Source organism: Cupressus sempervirens, chromosome 9 (assembly GCF_028749045.1).
Source record: "Cupressus sempervirens isolate cs-2001-9-10 chromosome 9, ASM2874904v1, whole genome shotgun sequence".
Classification (NCBI taxonomy): domain Eukaryota; kingdom Viridiplantae; phylum Streptophyta; class Pinopsida; order Cupressales; family Cupressaceae; genus Cupressus; species Cupressus sempervirens.
In genome coordinates, this window is record NC_143126.1 from 688030296 (window position 1) to 688050908 (window position 20613).

The following is a 20613-nucleotide window of genomic DNA, read 5'->3' on the forward strand; positions in this document are numbered from 1 at the left end:
TGAAAAATATTAAGTAAAAATTAAATATATGACTATTTCACATTTGATTGGGAGTGGAGATCCAACTCTCTCTATTGCTAACCTTGAAACATTTTTTTAAAAATTAACTAATATTTGTTTTAAAAGTTAAAAAGTATTTATTTTTATGCATTCCAAATTTTTTTGCTAAAAAAACGTAATATGGAAATAGACTCTGCAAAAAGGGGTCCTACAACACGCAATTCAACCAATAATGTTTGGAAAAAATGTTTTTTTATAAAATATAAATTGTACAAATAAATAAAAAATTATAGAATAAATGAACTAGAAAATAATAATAACTTCTGATTGGTGGAAACTAATTCAGAAATTGAATACAATAAATATTTTGCCTACTGCAAATACAACAAGTGCCACGTAGTGGCATGTAGTTGTCATTGTAACTATAGTTAATTGTAGTTATAATTAATAAAATGTAGTTATAGTCAATAAAATAAATATTTATTGATATAATTATAAAATAAGATTAATTGAAGCAATGTATTTTTCAAATTTTCTCATGTTTACATTAAATTAAAAATCTAAAAGAGCAAAAACTGTGTATAAAACATATAGATTTTCTATAATTAAATTATATTCAATCTACATAATTTGTATAAATGAAAAATAAATTTTACTTTTTTCTTTTAAATAAATAAATAAATAAATATCAAGCAAGCAAACAAATTCTATTGAAAATAATATTTTATCCTTTATCTAGTGCTTAAAAATTTACTTGGAACCACTCCCACTAAAAGAAGTTAAGAACACCTCTTAGACAACTATGATTGAATATATGCTTATTTAGTTTCTAATTTCAATAGTTCATATTAAATTGATAAATTTTTCATACCAATAATAAAAATATCAAGCAAGCAAACAAATTATATTGAAAAACTAGATTACAATTTCAAATTAGTTATCTACACAATTTAAACACCTTTTTCCTTATAGAACAACAACATAGTCTCCAATATTATTAATCAAAATAGTTTCTAATCTGAATGTCAAAATTTGCCCATTTTTTGATGAACCTCTCAAGCATTTAGGAAGCTCTTTGTAGAACTTATAAAGTGGGGGTGATAAAATGTTCGCCATAAGGTAGTAAAACGTTCGTCCAATTTACGAACCTCTTTGTAGAACTTATAAAGTGGGGGTGATAAAATGTTTGCCGTAAGGTAGTAAAACGTTCGTCCAATTTACGAACCTCTTTGTAGAACTTATAAAGTTGGGGTGATAAAATGTTCGCCATAAGGTAGTAAAACGTTCGTCCAATTTATGAACCTCTTTGTAGAACTTATAAAGTGCGAGGTAAATCTTAGTCCACAAAGAACCCAGTGGATATGGCTAGTAGTTAATAGAGATAAATGAAAAAGAAAGAGGAGGGAAAGGGACAAAGGGAGGACGTTGACAGCACATGGAAGAAGCGCCGCTCCAAGAAAGGAAAGGAAAGGAAAGGAGAAGAAGACAGATAGCATGGCTGACGTCATCTCACGCGGTTATTGGACTGCACGTGCAGTGCACGACACAACGTGCTGCGGGACCCACCGGAAGAATAACAAACAGCCCGCCGGTATTTTTTTCATATTTCGGCGCATGCAGCTTGTCGGCGTTGTCGGCTCTGGCGGTGCCGCCGCTTTATCGTTACACCTTTCCTCTTATGACATTTGACCGTTATATTTATTTATTTAAAACATCTCTCAATATTTTTTTGAAAACTATTAAATATTGGTACACTTTTTTATCGGCCTTGATCCTTGCATTTCATTTGGACATTGCTGGCACATCTTTTCTAGTAAGAAGCATTTTAATAACTTATAGAAAACATTAATTAAGAAAAATTATGAAGGATAATAGTGTGTGATTAGAAATTCTTAGTTAAAAATTATACACAATCAAAGTCAAAAACTATCGGGTTGGGAGTGTTGAATATTAGGGTTTACTTTCAAAATCATACTTTTAGACCATTTCGCATTCTACTAATTAAACGAGGAAAAGTTGAAAGGTAGTTTAAAACTTTTCACTCTCCTATAGAGGTTCATTGACAAAATAGGCTAATTACGTGATGAATTGTGGAAAATTCCTTACATAATTTTTTTTGACATAAATAATTTCAAAGTGGTGATCTCTGACATAAATATTTTCAAAAGTGGTGAATGGTGACCTCTTCCAAGATGCATCATACATTCTTGTGAAAGTTATCTAAATATGATTCAAGAAAAAATATTACTTGGGAATATAATTTGTAGAAAAATACCTCATTAATGCAAGGAGTCTTAAACTTGTAGATATTAATAATTTTAATAAAATAAAATAGTTATTATTGTTAATTTTTTTACATAAATAGTTTCAAAAGTGGTGAAGGGTGACCTCTTTCAAGATCTCATGATGCGTTAATGTGAAAGTTATCTAAATGTGATTAAAGAAAAAATATAACTTGCAATATAATTTGTAGAAAAAAATGTCATTAATGCAAGGAGTGTTAAACTTGTAGATATTAATAATTTTAATAAAATAAAATGGTTATAGGCAAGAGGCGAGCCTCTTAAGGGGGAGGTCTTATCGATATTTGTAATATATATTATATAAGATATATTATTTATGGCTATTAATTTCTATATTATAATTATTTATTACTAATAGTGCTTATAGAATAAATAATATTATACATAGTAAAATTAATTACATGCATATTAATTTTACATATTAGACAAATAATTAAAATATAGTAATAATATTAATAATTAGCATAATTATTAATGATATTAAAGCAATAAAAACCAACAACTAATATAAAAAATCAAGTTGTATTTTTTTTTTGGGTCGGTAAAGATTCATATGTATTAATAATAAAAATAAAAGGTTACAAAAAGCTCTCCATGAGCAACTAGCCATAGTTCATAAACATTAGAAAGAACCCCTCCTACAGCTGCCTCCCAAATTTACAGACAATACCAACAGCTTAGACAAAAAACCACTAACCACTCGCACCTGGCTATATAGCACTACAAACTACTAAACTAAACACTACATACTACATACAATACTATTAGTCTATACAAAAACTTAAACCATCATCCGCAAAGCATTGCGTTGCACCCTATCCTTCTACCAAAGTCTTCCCTTGGCCTTTGGATGCCATTCTCCCACCTTATGGACTGCATTGATGATAGAGAAAGTTTACCCATTTAGTCACTGGTTTATCCTCACCACCTGCCACCTTATTCAGCTTTGCTCTCAGTCTCTCTCATGCTTGCCTCACCTCATGGTAAAGGGATTGCTTATCCACCTTGGCTTTCCACCTCAGGAAAGGGATATAATCTTATCACCGCCCCTCATCCTCATCTTCAAAACATTCAAAAAAATCATAACCAATGCCCGAGACCTACGATTCTAGGATAAAATCGAGACCACCCAACATATTCTCCTCAAACAATGACCTCACAACATAGCTCATTTCCTCTGTTGTATTATTCAGCTCCAAACCCCACGCTACCACCATGGTAATCGCATCTAGATTGCAATGCCATTTTATTGTTTGCTCCTGGAATTGGGCACCAATCACTCCTAATATTGCTTCGATCATGCCCTCCATTTTAATCTTCAACAGGTCCTTTAGCCGCTCCATGTTGACTGACCTCTTAAAGGCTTTCAACTACTTGTCAAAGTCCATAGCAAATGAGGCCTCCATCGTTGCCTTCTTCCTGAACTTGCTAAAAATAAAACTGAACAAAAATGCCATCTTCCTTCCTATTAACGATAAACTCCTATCATTCGTATCGGTGCATTAAAAACACACACTTAAATTACCTTTTCCATCTCTGCTTCCATAAAATGCCTCCACCAAATCAATAGACATCTCTGACAAAATCTTATCATTCGAAAACAAAGATACAAAACATTGATCTCCCATCCTTCACACGCGTGGCCCTATCAAATCCGCCAACTTCACTCAATGTTCATAAATGTTTGTCCTCCAATTAATTAACCATTACCAATTTCAAAATCATCCTCACAAAACACCAATTGATAATCCTCAACAACAATTAATTTAACCTTAGGGAAAGTTGTTGCCCAATTTGCCAACTTATCCGCTTCTACATTCCCTTCCTGGTAAACATGATTCACTTTAAAACTTATAAAACTTTCCAACTTCTCTCTAATCCTCTGAATAGGGTGTTGATAAATCCATGCTTGCATCAACCCTCTAACAATTCCATCTATGATAATTTTAGAATCCCCTTCCAGATGGAGATGCATAACACCCAGTTTTTTGCCCAGTAGCATGGCCAAAAGTGCAGCCTCCATCTCTGTTGCCATATTAGTTCCATCCACTAGCCACTTCATTGCAAAACCAATAATGTCCCCTATTGCATTCCTAGCTATAGCCCCTACTCTTGATAATCCTTTATTTCCTTTAGAGGCACCATCAAAATTGATTTTGATCCACTTCCCTTTTGGCGGGTGCCATCTATCATTTTCTTGTCTATTCACACCTTATCATCCCTTCCACCATCATTAGCCCATTTAATTTTGACTCCAGGCCAAAAATTTTGTACTCTACTATCCCACCAATTGAAGGATCTCCTTGGATGCTAGACCACACCATTCACATTTATACACTCCTCAATAGCTCGGTGAATTCTAACCCAAACCATCTCCATACTCTCCGATCTATTTTGAAAAATCTACCTATTGCACTCCTTCCAGACTTCCCAAACCACCAAGGCTTGGCTAACAATCCAAATATTTGAAAAAATAGATTTTTTGAAGTTTAACAACCAACTTTGGAAAAAACCTAATAGAGTTTTAGGTAAGGGAGCCAACCAACATAGTTGCCTCATCAAGCTCATCCAACAATGTTGAGCAAAAATACAATGCACCAACATATGATTCACAGTTTCCATTACACTAAGACAAAGAACACAACGAGAAGGGCCCACAAAACCAAACTTGTATCTTCTATCATCCGTAAGAATATTTCCTTTCAAAGCTAGCCAAGTCAAGGCACTAGCTTTGGTTAGGCATAGTGATGCAGAGCATCATACAAACTAGATTATCAATAGGATCCTTTATGATCCTTTCAATATCCATTCAATAATATCGTTGAACAAAGGCAACTTATGAGGAAAACGACAACATTGTTGTCTTCAAGGTAGTCTTTAAAGATTGATTTATTTGACCCATAAAATCACAATATTAAATTTTTTGGAGAGAATGAAGTTTTCAGCCAACATCAAGAACTACCATTTCAAAAAATTACAAGGTCTTATGATTCCATTTGGTTCCTCAACCAATAATTGTTCCAGACTATCATTTTTCTATCATAAACCAGATTTAAAACACCAAACCCTTCCTAGGGCATATCATATCTTTCTCAAAATGAATCTAAATGAAACCAAACCAATTTCACATTATCTATTAATGAATCTAGTTTCCAAATATGTAAGTCATTTATTTTTACCATTCACAAATCATTTTTCAAGCATAAATCATTGCCTACAACTCCAATAGAAATTGTTAAAAACTAGTTTTTACTCAAATGCCCATAACTTTGACAAATATGTATAAAAACAACCCAAACCAAAAGGAAATGAAAGTTAATTCACATATATTTCCAATAAATATTATTAGAGGTCTTGATTTTCCAAAATATTCCTGTACCAAACATTTCAATCTGATTGTAGTCGGGCATCCTTAAATCTAAAAATAACAACTTTTGCCAAAACTTGCATAACTTTTTCAAAACTTACTGAAATTAATTCAAATGAAAAGCATTAGAAAGAGGATTTATTTCTCTATCTATCCATTTCTAATTTACAGAGTTTCTAGGCTATACATGGTCATACAAGGCTTGGAAACAAAGAATAAATGTAAGAAACCAATCAAAATAACAAGTTTTGAATACTCGAATTTTCCAAATTGATATCCTCCTTCTCTCCCTACCTTTGAATGACCATTACAATTTTTTTAATGGTGGTTTTGGTAGTTCACAACTTCCCAACCACTTTTCAAACCAACTTATTACATTCTTTTAGCCGTTTACAACATTATGCATTTGTTTTTACAACCTTTTGTGCACTTTATGCATTTTTCTATTACAATTTTTGTATAAGACCAAACTAGATCACACCGAAGACTCAAATGACTTTATATGGATACATATAGTTCCATTCACATATTAAATGACCATTTTGACATTTAAGACCTCCTAAAAAACCTTTGACACCTTATTACAAATGGCTTTTCTAACCTTTACATCTTGACTCAAAGGACTCAAATGAATTCAAATATCTCACATTAGAAATATCAACCTCCTCATTTCTTGTATATTAGGTGCTTCTGCACCATACTACCGACCTTGAAAGCTTTCCAAGTCTCTTGGAAAGTTGGGGCATAACCTGCAAAAAATTACAACAAAAATCTTCATCCTTACCTTCCTTTGTCTTTGCCTCTTCATGCCTTTATCACCATCATCTTTTCCCTTAAAGACACAGGATTGTCCTCAAAATCGTCTTCTCAAATACTCCTGTTAGTGGAGCATTAATGGCTGCAACTTCCACAGTGCCTTATCAGTTAGAGATCCACCTTTACCATTGCTACTTGAAACTCACCACAAACAACTCTCCCTATGCCTCACCTAGGAGTCCTCCTCTTTGTCTCTCTCCCTAGTCTCTTGGAAATCAACTAGACCAATCCTTGGCCCTTGACCATTCATCTTACCCAACAGTAGATCTTAGAAGATGCCTCTCTCTTCACATTGCACCTTCTACCCAGCTTTATCTCCATTGGAGAATGGTTATGATAGACCTTCTCTTGTCTACCCATACATCCCAACCTTCATATGCAGCAAGAAGGATAAGCACCTACAACCAAAACTCATCAACAAGACAAATACCAATTTGCCAAGGTCCTGGTGTGGATTGCCTCCATCGACGGTCTATCCACACACTCAAGATCTTCAAGCTCTAATACCAATCTAATGCAGAGCATCATACAAAATAGATTATCAATAGGATCCTTTATGATCCTTTCAACATCCATTCAATAATATCTTTGAACAAAGGCAACTTATGAGGAAAACCACAACATTGTTGTCTTCAAGGTAGTCTTTAAAGATTGATTTATTTGACCCATAAAATCACAATATTAATTTTTTTGGAAAGAATGAAGTTTTTAGCCAACATAAAGAACTACCATTTTCAAAAATTACAAGGTATTATGATTCCATTTGGTTCCTCAACCAATAACTATTTCATACTGTCATTTTTATTTCATAAACTAGATTTAAAACACCAAACCCTTCCTAGGGCATCTCATATCTTCCTCAAAATTAATCTAAATAACACCAAAATAATTTCACATTATCTATTAATGAATCTAGTTTCTAAATATGTAAGTCATTTATTTTTACCATTCACAAATCATTTTCCAAGCATAAATCATTGCCTACAACTCCAATAGAAATTGTTAAAAACTAGTTTTCACTCAAATGCCCATAACTTTCACAAATCTATATAAAAATAACCCAAACCAAAAGGAAATGAAAGTTAATTCACATATATTTCCAATGAATATTATTAGAGGTCTTGATTTTCCAAAATATTTCTGTACCAAACATTTCAATCTGATTGTAGTCAGGCATCCTTAAATCTGAAAATAACAACTTTCACCAAAACTTGCATAACTTTTTCAAAACTTACTGAAATTAATTTAAAAAAAAAAGCATAAGAAGGAGGATTTATTTCTCTATCTATCTATTGCTAATTTATAGAGTTTCTAGGCTGTACATGGTCGTACAAGGCCTGGAAATAGAGAATAAATGTAAGAAACCAATCAAAATAACAAGTTTTGAATACTCAAATTTTCCAAATTGATATCCTCCTTCTCTCCCTACCTTTGAACAACCATTACTATGTTTTTATAGTAGTTTTGGTAGCTCACAACTTCCCAACCACTTTTCAAACCAACTTATTACATTCTTTTAGCCCTTTACAACATTATGCATTTGTTTCCACAACCTTTTGTGCACTTTATGCATTTTTCTATTACAATTTTTGTATAAGCCCAAACTAGATCACGCCTATGACTCAAATGACTTTATATGGATACATATAGTTCCATTCACATATTAAATGACAATTTTGACATTTAAGACCTCCTTAGACAACTTTTACACCTTATTAGAAATGGTTTTTCTAACCTTTACATCTTGACTCAAAGGACTCAAATGAATTCAAATATCTCACATTAGAAATATTAACCTCCTCATTTCTTTTATATTAGGTGCTTCTACTCCACATAGCTTATTCCAGCACAAAGTATAGGGCTAGCCAACTAAAACCAGAATCAAACTACTAAGCTAATACCCTAATCTAGCAGAATAACAACCACTTTTCAAGACACACCAAATATTTCTACCCTCTTTATTGTTGAGACTCACCTGCGTGTCTTGAAAAATACCTTTCAACTTCAAATTCAGTTCCTCTGATAGCTGCAAATGGGAGAAAGCCTTCCACCCATAGTAGCACCCACCTTTGACTGCTTCTCCTCCACATAGTAATCTACTGTCTCTCCCCATTCAGCTTCCACAACTGGAATGAGATCCTTGACACCTTCAAGATTATCCAACCTACTCAAACCATTCCAAGAGTCATGCCAAAGGGATGTAGTTTCCCCATTTCCAACTTGCCACGATATATGATTAGTAATAATGGGTCTACAATCAAGCATACAATTCCACACTGCTGATCCTTTAGGGGGGTTTTTAATAGTAAGGATTCTTAACTGATCTCTAGAGTCTAAATATTTAGCCTGTAGAATTTTAACCCATAGCTGATTTGGATTAACATACATATCCCAAACTAACTTTGCATCCAAAGCCTTATTAACATCCTGCCATCTTCGCAAACCCACACCACCCTGTTCTTTGGCTTGCATAGAGCTTCCCATGCTATCAAAGGAATTTTATCTTCCTTGAGGGTTCCATTCCAAAGGAATTTCCTCATTCTCTGTACAATAAACTTAAGCACTTCCACCAAAATCTTCAAACAACTCATTAAATAGGTGGGAATTGCAGATATAACAGTCTAAAGCAATAAAATCCTTCTTGCAAAGGACATCCACCTCCCTTTCCATCCATCCAAGAACTTAACACAACTATCAATCAAATCCTTCCAAAGATTTGAATTATTCCTACCTTGAAGAAACAAAATCCCTAAATACTTATTAGGTAAACTCCCATGCTTAATCCCAAGAACTTTGCAAATCTTTGCTAGAGTCTTGTAGTATCAAAGAAGAAAATCTCAAATTTCTGCCAGTTGATGAATTGTGTCAAGACTTCACCATAAACTTCTAGTACCTTTTTTATACAACGAGCCTCCTTAATACTAACCTCCCCCATTAAAAAATTATTATCTACAAACTATAAATGCGTGATTGGATCCACACCTCTTGCAACCTGCAGCGCTTTCCACTTCTTATCCTTCCCGACTTTTGAAATTGATCTCCCCAAAACTTTAGCTAGAATAATAAAAAGAAAGGGGGATAGTGGGTCCCCTTGGTGGATACCTTTCTTCATTTCAAAGAAGCCTTGGGGGTTTCCATTGACAAGAACAAAGATACAGAGGGAATCAATATAGGAAAGAATCCACTTACACCAGTTAAAGCTAAAGCCAAACTTGTCAAGAACTTTAAGCAGGAAAGACCTATTCACATTATCATAAGCTCTAAGAATATCCAATTTAATCATCAACCCAACCTCCTTGTTTGATTTCAAAGAATGAGTGGCTTCACGAGAAACAATAATACCTCCATAGATAGATCTACTAGGAGAAAACCCACTCTGTTTGGAAGAGATAATAGTAGGCAACACCAACTTGAGTCTATTTGCCATTACCTTAGAAATCACTTTATAAATAGTGTTACAAAGAGAAATAGGTCTAAAGTCATTGAAAGCCTCTCTCTCTCTCTCTCTCTCTCTCTCTCTCTCTCTCTCTCTCTCTCTCTCTCCCTTTTTGGGTATGAGGGATAAAAAGGTATTGTTCAAATCTTTGAAAAAAAAAGCTTTTCTTCTAGACTCCTCAACGACTTTCCAAAGCTCCTGACCAAAAAAATCCCAAGCCACCTAAAAGAAAAGGGAAGGAAACCCATCTAGACTAGGTGCTTTCTCCTTTCCCATATTAAACAGGGCACATCTAAATTCCTCCCTTGACACCAGGCCAGTCAACATTCTGTTCTGGGCATCAGTAATCAGTTTTGGAATACCATCCAGTAGGCCCCTACAATCCTCCGCAGAAGCCTCCATATGTTGAACGCCTAAAAAATCATTAATAAACTTTATGGCCTCCCCATTAATTTGTGCTTGGTCTGAAATAATATCTCCATTCAAGTTTTTAATGGAGAAGATTTTTTAATTGATCTCCTTTTCTTCACAGAATTGTGAAAATATTTGGTAGTTCGGTCCCCTTCTTTGAGCCATAATTCACAAGACTTTTGCCTCCAAAAAATTTCTTCCTTCTATAAGATTGAAACATATTCTATTTTCAAATTCTTCTCTTGCTAGTACAAAGTCTCATCCATGCCTCCAATCATGACCACCTCATTAACTTCTGCTAACTTTTTCTCTACCTTGAACTTTTCATCAAAGATATTTTTGAATACCTCCCTATTTCATACTTTCAATTGCTCCTTTAAGAACTATAATTTCTTAAAAAAATTGAAGGCACAAGAACCTTTAAGTTTAGGAGATGAGCTCCACCAATCTTTAATAAGATCAAGAAAACCATTTTCCCACAACCACATCTTTTCAAAGTGAAAAGGGGCATGCTCTGGAGCAGAATCATCCCTAATATTTAAATAGATGGAGAAGTGATTAGATCATGTAAGAGGTAAAATGTCTACTTGGCATAACCACTCTGAGCCCAACCAATCACCACCTAAAAGAAAGTGATCAATCTTTCAACAATATTAGTGAAGCCTTTCCTATGATTTGTCCAAGTGAAATCTCCATTAGAGAAGGGTAAATCTTGAAGATTATTCATGAGAACAAAATCAACAAACTCCTGATGACTCCTATTTAAATTTGTAACCCTTCCTAATTTCTCACTCGGAGATAGAATAGCATTAAAATCACCACCCAACAATACCAGCTTTCCCTCCCCCAAACTCAATTTGTCCTACAAGGTTGCCCATAATTGAGACTTCTGGGTCTGTTGACATGACCTATATACATTAAAAGCCAAAAAGCTCATTTGTAGTTGAAATGAAGAGATGAACACAAGTTTCTAGTGAGGGCTAAATTCCACCAAAGAGATGCCAACAGAGGTCTCCTTCCAAAGGATACTCAAACCCCTAGAGGCACCATCAACATCAACCAAAAAACACTTCCATTTTGAAAATTGCTTAGAAAAAATCCTTTTGCCCTCACCACTAAGCTTCATCTCTTGAAGGAAAACAACATCTAAATAAGCCTGATCAAGCACATGTTTGACCAAGAGTAGTTTTTTAGGGGCATTATAGCCCCTGAAATTCCACGAAAGCAGCCTCATGGCCTCCGAGAAGAGGTATATCCTCTTCCTGATCTCAATAGTTTAGCCTGGTCTGATGCACAACCAGCCATGGCAAGTTTAACACTCACTGGTTTTGGGCCCCTTTTCTTCTTTTTGACAAATTTAGTTTTGTGAATGCCAGAGGGAGTCATTCAAATGGAATGCTCATTCTTCAACACCAAAGAATCCAAGACCCCACATTCATCAACTCCAAGATCCTCATCATATGAGAATTTAGATTTTGAAGCTGGTACATCTCTTCTTCATTCCTTCTCACTATCCGAAAAGGATTCCAACGTTTAGATAGGAGAAATCTAAATGTCTTTGAAAATTTCCTCATCTGCCCACTCCTTGCCCTCTAGAGAAGGAGAAATCCCCACTGCTTCATTGCCATTCACCTCCCTTTGATACAATATCTCTTTCTTTTCCATAACACCACTACTCTTATCTAAGGTATCTAGAACCATAGAAATAAAGTCCCAATGGGAAGGAGCTTTTCCCCGGGTGCTCTGGATTAATTGCTAGGAATAAGAGGTCTTAATCACCACCTGTATTGACTAGGTTGTAGTCACCACCTTCCCTCCATCACTTACCCTACAACCAATATTGCTGTGATTTATATCCGAATCCTCAAAATAAACCCCAATCATGTTATATCTGCATATCATTTCCTCCTCAAAGGACATTGACCACGGGGGAATAATTTCTCGCTACTACTCAATTTGCTTCATCATATCTAAGCAAGAGTTCTCCATATTACCCTTTCCTTTCCCTAGCTTCTTGTGAGGATTAACATGATCAACATAATCCCCATCAGTGATCACCACAAACTCCCTTTCTAATGTGTGAAGAGCAATGCGATCAGGCACATAGTAACATTCTTGCATCTTAACCAAAATCCTAGAAAATTGATACAAATGATTCTTTTCCAACACCTCCTCGAATTTAAGAAAATCCCCCAAACTATTACCTATCATCCTCAAGGTTTCATTATTCTTATATTCCCATGGAAAATTCTTTAAATTTACCCATATCAAAACTTCCTTCACTTTTTCAATCTCTAGGTTGAAATTTCACTGCCAGTCACATACATAAAAACCTATGCTATCCATCATATAAGGGTCTCCACTCAATATAGCCTTCTTATCATCAGGTGTTGGGCAGATAACCATATAAAATTCATTCACCAAAGGCTTGAGCACCATATTTCCTCCCAATTATCGAGCAACCAAGCTTGGATTTTCCTCATAGAAGGCCATGACCCTAACCATTTTAGAAAAAATCCCTACACTAAAGGTGTTTAACCAAATCACTCCAAGAAGGATTCTAAACTAGCAGAGTAGAAACCCTAAAAATATTATTATTTTGGATATCAAAAGACATACCTGCCACCATCATTAGCTCCTGTTTGGCTTTTTTTGGTTTCCAAAACTTGCTTTCAATCTTCTTAAAATCAAAGTGATGACGCATAGCCAAGTTGCCATTAAAATGTTGTGGGGTGCCATTTTCTTTCCACCCAAGCCTTTGGTCATTTTGCAAAACCCTGCTCCTATCATTGTTAAGTCTTCATTGTGATTCACCATCAGTAGTCTATTTATCTCAATGAAGGTTTGAAAATTGCTACAATCCACTATTGGCCCCACTCTCTAGTCTTGATAGTCCATGTGTTCTAGGCACAAAATGCCTAAAGCCTCTGTGCCTGTCAGCTCACCCATCTATGCACATCCCAGGCACTATTACAACACCTACAAACCCTGGTCTACATCGAGGAGGATGCCAAACCTATCATGTCACCATTGTGCAATAAAAAAAAAAACTCAAGTAGTATTGATTACCTACAACATAAAAAAATATTAATAATTTTAAATTTACTATCTAGTATATCATCTAAACTACTAAAAACTTGTTAAAAAAGTCACTCAAGGTCACCTCAGTAAACATAGTGACAACTAGTAATAATGCTCCAACTAAAAATGATGAAAATAAATAGAACTAGGGACACACCATATTAAGCTCCTTTGTAGTTGCATCAAAATTGATGAAGTTTCGTCAACTAATCCTTCATAAGGAACATGAAGAGCTCCTTATAGTTACCCTCATTACTACCATTACTATCTAATATATTTTTCTATTTGAGGTAAAGAGAAGTCATTGAACTATGCTTAATTGTCATGGAGCATATTGCAATGCTACCATTTTTTTCTTTTAAGGTCAAAGAATATGGTTGCGATTCTTTGTGTAAGTAAATCGAGTTACTCATCAATCAAATGGTTATAGGAGTTGATAAAATTTGACTCTGTAATGCACCAAGATCACCTACATGAAAATACCTTGCTGAAGAGAAACCAAAGGAGCAAGAGCTTGAAGCAAACAATGCAAGAGAAAATATTTCACAATAGGAAAATGAAATTGCTATGTGAATGAATGAATTTACAATGAGAGAGAGACCGAATATAAAGGCCTCAAGGTAGCTTGTAGAACAAGGTGGAAGGAGGTAGAAGACAAGGTTGACACCTAAGCACACTTCCAAAAAAAGGTGGAACATGCTAGAAGGGAACAAACTCCTGAGTTGTCAACAACTCCTAGACTACAACTATTAACTAAATGCATTAACCTAAGTAAACTTAAGTAATAGAATAAATAATAAATAATAAATAATTTACTCTAACACCCCCCCTTAAGTTCAACTTAGGGGAATTCCTTAAGCACACAAAAACTAAGATGAAATGTAGAAGGGGTCTCGACAACAAGGTCATGTTAGGTACCCATGTAAAATTCTAAGGAATGCGACCTCTAGAAAGAGAGAAAGAGGGAAAACGTCAGGGGAAAAACCATCCCCCAAAAATAGGTAAAAAACATGTTGATAAAAACATGAAGTGAAGGAAGGAAGGCCTCAACCAGTTCCCCAAAGGACAACTTTCATAACCCTAGGCTTAGACTGCAACTGAAGATAGCGTGGTGATGCAAAAGGTTTAGTGAAGATGTCAATGACCTATACATCAGTGGGAATGTATTCCAATGTAATAACACCATCCTGAATTAGCTAATAGATGAAGTGCATATGCAACTCAATGTGCTTGGTACGCTGATGCTCTACTAGGTTATGAGAAATGTGTATGACACTCTAATTATTGCACCACAAAATAGTGGGATGATCGGGAGGAAAACCAAACTCAGTCTTTAACTACCAAAGTCATAAAGCCTCTTGACTAGTAAGTACTGCAGACTGATACTTAGCCTCTATAGAAGAAAGTACTCGAGCATGTTGCTTTTTGCATGACCATGTGATAGGACTAGAGCCAAGACAAAACATGAAGCTAGAAGTAGACTTCTGATCATCAACATCACCGACCTAATCTGAGTCAGTGTAGCCAACAATGTGTGGAGTCCTTGTGGTATAATAAATTCCATACATGAGTGTACCTTGAATGTAGTGCAAAATATGTCTAGCAGCATCCCAGTGACTCTCATGAGGGTCATAAGAAAATCGAGAGACAAGGCCAACTGCAAAGGAGAGATCAGAATGAGTGTGTGTTAGGTACAAGAAGCTGCCAACCAATTGCCAATACAAAGTAGCATCCACTATAGGTGAAGAGTAGGATTTAGACAAAGTGACACCCGACTGAAAATGTGTGGGAGTAGGCTTGCAATCAAGCATGGCAAAGCGATGAATTATGTCAAGATCATACTTCTATTGATACACAAAAATCCCAGTAGAGGACTGAACAATCTGAAGATCAAGAAAATAGTGCAGCAAACCAAGATTAGTAATCTCAAGCTAGTCCATCAATGCATGCTTAATATCCTAAAGCATAGATGATGAGCTACCCATGAGGATAAAATCATCAAAATATAGAACAAGAATCAAAATATCATCTCCAAGACATTGAATGTACACTATGGGATTAGAATGGTAGCGAGTGAAGCCTGTAGAAAGAAGAAAAGAGTCCATCTTCTCATACCAAGCCTGAGGGGCTTGCTTGAGAGCATACAAAGAGCATCAAACTCTGCAAATGAAGGAGGGATCTTGCAAAAATCCTGGAGGCTACTCCATATAAATCTCCTCAGTGATATCATCATGCAGGAAGGCACTCTTCACATCCATCTAATAAATAGGCCATCCTTGTGAAGCTATGAGGGATAAGACAAGGTGGATAGAATTCATCTTGGTGATAGAGGCAAATGTCTTGGTGTAGTCAATACCCTCAACCTATGAAAAACCCTTTGCAACAAGATGAGCCTTATGCGTAGCAATCAAACCATCAACAACATACTTAGTATGATAAATCCATTTGCATTACACTAGCTTTGTCCCCTTAGGAAGAGGACAAAGATCCCATGTGTAATTCTTCATCAAAGAAGAATATTCCTCTTCCATTGCACTATCCCATTCAGAATGCTTCTACAAATGTCTGAGAATCATCACTAATAGCATGACTAAGAAGACTAGAACCCACAATATGAGAATGGATGTGATGGGAAGTGGAAGGGTCACCAGCTAGAGATCCTGCAGCCTCAACTATAGCTCAATCCCATTGAGGCATCTGGGGAGGATCCTGTGGTGGAGGTAAATAGGGATCACCATGATCATCATCCTCATCATCCATGGAACAACCTGGAAAAGAGGAGGGAGTAGTGGGAGATAAAGTAGGCACTAGAGGCAAGGAATGAACTGCAGGAGGGCTCTCATCAAATTGGACATCCTATCAAAATAGAACCTCTTTGGAATCAGGATCAAAAAAATTGTAAGCCTTAACATCCTCTCAGTAGTCAACAAAAATGAGTGGTCAGCTCTTCCATTCCATTGTTTTCCTCTGAGCATCAAGCACAAATGCCCATGCTGCACTCCCAAAAACTTGAAATGAGAATACATCAGGCTTGACATGAGACCAAGCCTCCTCAGGAGTCATATGTTGAAGTGCCTTGTGAGGCATCCGATTCTAAATATAGTTGGCACAATTGACTACCTCTGCCCAAAAACACGAATCCATGGACCTAGACTAAATCATACAATTAACCATCTCCTGTAGTGTTTTGTTCTTTCTCTCAACCACACCATTCTGTTGAGGAGTGTAGGGCATTGAAAACTGATGCTAAAGACCATGATTAGAACAAAAATCTCTAAAAGCTTGGTTCACATACTCCCCCCCATTGTCTGTGCATATTTTTTGAATAGAAAGACCAAACTACTTCTCTATAAATGCCTTAAAGACTCGAAATGAATCAAAGACATCAAACTTGTACTTGAGAAAGTACACCCATGTGCATTTGGAGAAGTCATCAATGAATGTAAGCACATATTTGGCACTCAAAAAAGGAGTACAAAATGACATGAGGTCACTATGAATCAAATCCAAAGGTGCTAAAGCATGAGTGGCTCATCCATGTGGAAAATAGTCCCTATTTTTCTTGCCAAGTGCATGACTATGACAAACACCATCTGGATACGAAATTTGAGGAAGTCTAAGAACAAGTTCTAGTGTGCTCATCTACTAAAGATATCTATAATTGACATGCCCAAAATGTTCATGCCAAATTTTTCTTACTGAATCTACATGTGCAACTAAACATGAACCAATGTCATTAGAAGACTCAAATCCATCAAATATGTAGAGGCAAGATGTAGAGTCAACACTCCCAATAGCCACAATCATCTCAAAAACATGTAAGTCCTAGATAACCACATCATGTGGTGAGAACTCAAATGTCTTACCAGAGCCAAAGTGGTAATTTTGATAGATAGACAATAGGTTCATCGAAATGTCAGGGACATAAAGCACATCCTGAAGAGAGCCCTTGGCTAGTGCAATAGAACTAGAGCCCAAAACTAAAAGTTGTGAAGAGTTCCCAACAAAAATCTATGTGGTAGCACAAGGAGCAAGTGAAGTAAGAAACTTAGGAGTGTTTTTCATAAGGTGAGAGGTGTTGGAATCAAGCATCCATGTAGGCCCTGAAGTCATAGCTTGAGAAAAAAGAGCATGACCTTTCCCTATACTGGGGGATGAAGACTGAGAGGCTGAAATATGATGCTCCTTCATGGCTTCCTCTAAAGAGTCCAAACATTTCCAACACCTAGAAATGGGATGTCCATCCTTGCCATAAAAACTGTAGGTCTCACTGGATTTCTTCTTGGTCTTGGAGGTAGACTCAGTAGACTTTGAAGAATACTTACCCTTTAAAGGGTTTTTTGGAGGAGTAGCTGGAGGCTTAGGATCAGATTTTGATGTATCTTTCTTTGATTTTTCTTTCTTCTTTGATTTCACTTTAGAATTTTGAGCAACCAATGCTTGGCTAGAATAGCCAGAGGCATCCACCTATTGGATCTTTGCCTATTCCTATGTCAACTAATCACAAAATGTCTCAAATGTAGGCATCCTATGTCTATCACCAAGGGCATCCATAGTGGAGTAGAAAGTAGAAGAAAAAATATGATACTATCCTCACAATGTGGAGAGTATCAAAAAAATGCACTCATCATCTATTTTGTTTTTCCCACATCCCTATAAACCTGCACATGGAGATTTGAACTTCATCAAGAAGTCTTCAATGGTGGGAAAGCTGGCTGTTGAAAAAGAAGTCAACTCTACATCTAGCTGAAGTGCCCCAAACTCATTCACTTGGCCAAACAAAGTTTGAAATTTGAGCGAATAAGCTCATTGAGTGGTCAAACCATCCAAGTGAAATAGTAGATAGTTTGAAATGTTTAGTGCAATCAATCCCATGGGCCTGTCCATTTTTTTCCTGTGCTAAAGAACCTCAAAAGCTCATGTAAGAACAAGTTGATTCTCATCCAGACGTGACCATAAGCCCCTTGACATGAGAAGCCAAGTCATTTGTGCCTTCCAGGTGTGATAGTTGTATGGTGTGAGACGGGTCATAGATGGATCCACCATTGAGAGAAGAATATGAAAGTAGATGATATCCCTCAATAACCACAAAAAAACAACTATGGAAAGCAAGAAAAACTGAAAAAGAACCTAGATTCTGGATGCAGAGAAGGAGGAAATAGAAGCCTCTACTTTGATGCCAAAAATGGGAGCTCAAACAAACTTAGAATCTGTAGGAGTTGATAAAATCTGACTCCGCAATGCACCAAGATCACCTGCATGCAAATAGCTTGCCGAAGAGAAACCAAAGGAGCAAGAGCTTGAAGCAAACAATGCAAGAGAGAATATTTCACAATAGGAAAATGAAATTTCTATGTGAATGAATGAATTTACAATGAGAGAGAGACTAAATATAAAGGCCTCAAGGAAGCTTGTAGAACAAGCTGGAAGGAGGTAGAAGATAAGGCTGACAACTAAGAACAACTATTGACTAAATGCATCAACCTAAGTAAACTTAAGTAATAGAATAAATAATAAATAATTAATTATTTACTCTAGCAATGGTCACATGCAAACAAATTCAAAATATTGCATAACCCATGCATATTATTTAAATTTCAAAATATTTTTAGCTTGGTAAAACCAAGCCTCAAAGAAGGAATTAAAAAATATAAAAAGGTCTTCATAACCCATGTGATTTTGAAGAAGACTATTTTAAAAAAACTATTCCAAAGCCTTTTTTCTCATAACTCGTGAGGGTTTTGTGGCACTAGAACTTATGGCTTTAGTAATTAGGACTCAAAATAGACAAAATTGTTGATGGGATAAAGAAGATGAGAGAGAGAGAGAGAGAGAGAGAGAGAGAGAGAGAGAGAGAGAGAGATGAAATGAGAAGAGTCATATATATATGTATGTATGTATACACACACACACACATATATACATATACATATACATATACATATACATACACATATAATATATACATATGTTGGAAATCATAGTTGGAACAATTGTAATTTTGTCATCGATGTCAAATCTTACTAGTGAGACAGTTCCTACTGAAGTAGGGTGCCATATCATTCGATTGATGAAAATAATTTGAAAAGAAGAGATAACAAGGAAACCTAGTGGAAAGGTGGAACTACAATGGGCACTTGATTAGTTGGCTCATTGGCAAGATAATGTGTTGTTTAATCATTATATTAAGTGGAGAAGATAATTGAATTGAAGCCTAGAGGTGATCAATGGTAGACTAAATGCATAGGCTAAACCAAGAAATAGAGAAAAAGATTAAGGAACTTATAGTTGAAGTCGAGTGGTGCTAGTGTTGAATGAGTGATAGTAGAAGCCAAGAAAATATAGTGTCAATCGAGCATCAAACAAGACAGAGTATGCTAAGCAAGATAGATAGCATTGACTGAGTTGTCTAGTGATGACTGAGGTTGAGGAACACAATATTGATTGAGTGATACCAGTTGATAGTTTGTGAAGGAATTCAGATTCCCAACTGACTTAGTTGAATTTTCAAATTGGTCAAAGCATGTGAAGGGTAATTATTGATGAGCTAGAAAATTTAGTGCATGATAAACCATGTGTGAGCATTCCTATGCATGAATTCATAGAGAGGTTTTGAGAAGCATCTAGAAGAATGAGGAAACAAAATGATGGAAGGATTCGATGAATCTAACTTAACCCTAAGATCAACAATGATGCTTAAACAAAAAAAAATCAAAGCTACCTATTTAAGGAAACATAAGGATAACCTAGAGAGATTGAGCAGTTATTAATTCTTTTGATTGGTGAACTTGAGTAAAAGACTATGAAGAGATGAGCAAAGGCAAAGTGTGAGTGCTTGAAGGGTTTTCGAGCACATTAGTGATGAAGATATTAATGAAGGCAAGCTAATGGATCAAAAAATGAGCTACATTTTGATCTATATTTGTAAAGTGAGTTGTATTTATCAAATCAACCTATTGTTACATTTTAGCCATTGTATCAGTTAACATCCTTTAATCAAGGTTGGCTGAATAGCCATTTGTAAATCCTTTAATCAAGGTGAAATTCTAATGTGATGTTCTTAAGACCTCTAACTAGGAAACTCCTAATAGGGTGATGAAATACGTTCATAGGGTCACACATAATAGTGTGTATTTTAACCTTGAACAGGGTTGGCTCTTAACCAAGCTCACTTTAGAAGAGTGAAAAGTTGTTAGCAT